The sequence below is a fragment of the Alligator sinensis genome, unplaced genomic scaffold (genome assembly GCF_000455745.1).
Source record: "Alligator sinensis unplaced genomic scaffold, ASM45574v1 scaffold442_1, whole genome shotgun sequence".
Taxonomy (NCBI): Eukaryota; Metazoa; Chordata; order Crocodylia; family Alligatoridae; genus Alligator; species Alligator sinensis.
The window spans coordinates 7,644,956-7,647,655 of NW_005841829.1; positions in this window are offsets into that span (position 1 = coordinate 7,644,956).

The window sequence follows — 2,700 nt, forward strand, 5'->3', positions numbered from 1 at the left end:
TTCCTACTGCAAATGTTATAATGGTTTGTTTTGAGTGTTCTGAGACAATGTGAATGAAACTTTTTTAAACTAGTAGGTGACTAGATATTGGATACCTCAGTTTTTTGGCTAGTGAACTTGATGCCACTTAATAACTGGTAATGTTTATGCCCTGAGTCAGTGCACACCTGTTGGGTACTTTCTCCTTCCCCCACCCCATTTCACTGAAGCTGCTGCCATCACCTCTGAGTGCTCTCAATGGCAGCAAATGGACAGTGGGTAAATTGGAGGAAAGAGAAGCAGCTGTAATAGCAGGACCTGAGAGTTTCCTATACCCAACTGCTGGTGCTGTCACTGTTGTGCAGACTCCCCAGGGGACCACGCTTCCTCTATGTCGGTGACTCTTCTATGTCAGTGACCTGTGCTGGAGCCCTGCTTGTCTACCCCTAGTTATGCTACTGCCCCTTAAAGGGAGCCTGATTTTTTCAGAGGATTTTGCATATAGAGAAAATGAGATTGCTGCGACATGCCTGATTAGGCACACGAAAACACTACTCACTTAAAAATCTTGGCCACAGGTTTGTCCTTTTGCTATGTTGTGTGTGAAATGCCAATTGTTAAGACATGAATTTAATTTAAAAGGCCAGGAATATAAGAATAGGCAGAGAAAATACGCTCAGGGAGTTTGCAGTGTTTCCTTGTTAGTGGATGGGACCCAAATTGAAGATGGGACCAAACAAAGTGACCATATTGGAATAAAAGGGCACAGTATTTGCCATTCAAATTATATATTAAAAATATAAGAACCTCCACCCAGTGCCAAACAAGTGCTTCTGCAGTTGTGAGTGTTCTTCCTTTTGTAGATCAGCTTTACAATTACCCACTGAGTGAATCATAGAAGTTAGAGATAAAAAAGCCCTATTAGGTCATCTAATCCTTCCCTGCAGTTGTTGCAAAGCTATTCCATGCAGTATAATCTCCAGTTCAGTTTTAAAATACTCCAATCAATGGGGCTCTTATAATATCCTTTGAGTGATTATTCTACAAGTGTTACAGATCCCACCATATTTCCTGATATTCAGCCTAAATCTTCCCTTGCCTAATTTCATTTCATTGCTTCTAGCTGTAAATCCTGGCAATTCCCTGCCCCCCCCCCCCTTGGAACATGCTCCTGCTCCAATTAGAATAAGTGGGCATTTTGCCATAGGGTTCAGTAGAAGCAAGATTGTATTCTCAACATTTAAATATGTGGCTATTATTATCCATAGACCCTGGTCCTCCTCTTAAATGGAACAACACTGAATCTCTAGTAATGTTGCACCAGATGAAATTAAAAAGAAATGAAAGGAGTGTGCCTAGCCCAAGATTTGATTTGACTGAGGGGAAAAAAAAATGTTCCCTTTTCCTAACTTGAAGCCAGAGCCTGCTAAAGCTGCATAGTAAAGTCTTCACCCTGTATTATATGCAGAATCAGACCTAGCAAGGTTAGATTGTCTGTTCATTCTAGATGAGTTACTAGAACTCAGCAAGGGCAGCAAAGATCACAAACTTGAATTAGTTTCCTTCCCTCTTCCTCGTGCTTTGCGTTACAATGTACTGTATAACCTAAATTCCTTTTTTTCTGTTTATTGCTGCTTTACACAGACAGTCTGGCCAGGTGATACCTAATTTAGAAGATAAGAGTTTTCCACCCTGTGTAAAGCCAGTTGGGACCTAGCATTTACCATCTAATTTTTGTTTTGATCATAGGGGAAAGGAAGGAGAGAGGGTGTTCAAAATGATCTCTGTTCTTTTAAACAGAATACAGTGGTGCTGCAGTTAAGTCCAGCCTGTACCTCAAATGTAGGTGCTCAGGGGACTGGCAGATGGAGGGAGATGAATCATAACTGCGGCAACCAGTAGAGAAGATGCAAGCCCTTGTTCATGTAAAACTCTATTTAATAATTACTTGCAATTACTACTTATATGATAAACACTATAGGCAGGTTTCACTCATTTCAAAATCTCTTTAATTCAAAATGAATACATTTCCATTGTATCAAGTCCTGATGTGGGTGGTGATTTATCTGAACTTTGTGTTTGATCAAATGTTATCGGTTAATTGCTTTGTCCCTAGTCATAGCCTTCTAAAACCAAGCATAACCAAATAAGCAAACTTGGAAATCTACTTTTTATTTGGCATTCATTCCATTTATTATATATACATATTTAAAATCTGTACACGGTAAAATACAAAATAAAAGTGTTTCTTTATAAGTTACACCATTAAACAGCTACATTTTTTTTTAGTTTTAAACACCTTTTTAAAAAAAAAAAAAAAGTAGTTTTAAACCCCTTTTTAAAAAAAAAAAAAAAGAAGAAAGAAATGTTGTCATTCCATCTTTAAATGCATTCAAAATAGCCTTGGTATAAAATATCCATACAATGTATGTGTACAAAATAGTGTACAGTTCATAAAGCTGTGCAAGGACAGCAAAGTTCAGTCAGAAATCAAAGAGGTGCAGCCACTTTCCTCTTTCCACATAAAACCTAGAACAGAAGCCAAGTGGAAATGTAATCACAGACCTGTGGGCAAAACAGTGGATTAAACAGTAATTTGTATACTATATAATAATGCATAAATTAAATGAAAAGCATGTCAACACACAGCACCCCATTACATATGAGGCACATGGGCACAACACACTCCAAGAACAGTCCCACTGAGTTAATTTCAGCAGG